Here is a 252-nt window from a genome sequence, read left to right as displayed (position 1 = left end):
ACGTAGTGGGATGCAATGTGATGGGATGGAATGACCTTCCAGTGACCTCACGTAGTGGGACGCGATGCGATGGGATGCAATGACCCTCCCAAAATGTACTGCTGTGTAATCATCCTCCATAACGTAATGTTTCCAGAACACTTCATCATGCTCCTGAGGAGCCTGGACTCACTAAGAGGCAGTCGTTCCAGCAGAACACGGGGACAGTGAATGGTTTAGAATCAGCTAAGGTGTGTGTTAGGATTGTACCTT

Source organism: Chrysochloris asiatica, unplaced genomic scaffold (genome assembly GCF_000296735.1).
Source record: "Chrysochloris asiatica unplaced genomic scaffold, ChrAsi1.0 scaffold00319, whole genome shotgun sequence".
NCBI classification, from domain to species: domain Eukaryota; kingdom Metazoa; phylum Chordata; class Mammalia; order Afrosoricida; family Chrysochloridae; genus Chrysochloris; species Chrysochloris asiatica.
The sequence above is the reverse complement of the archived record's forward strand: the minus strand, read 5'-3'. Positions refer to the sequence as shown.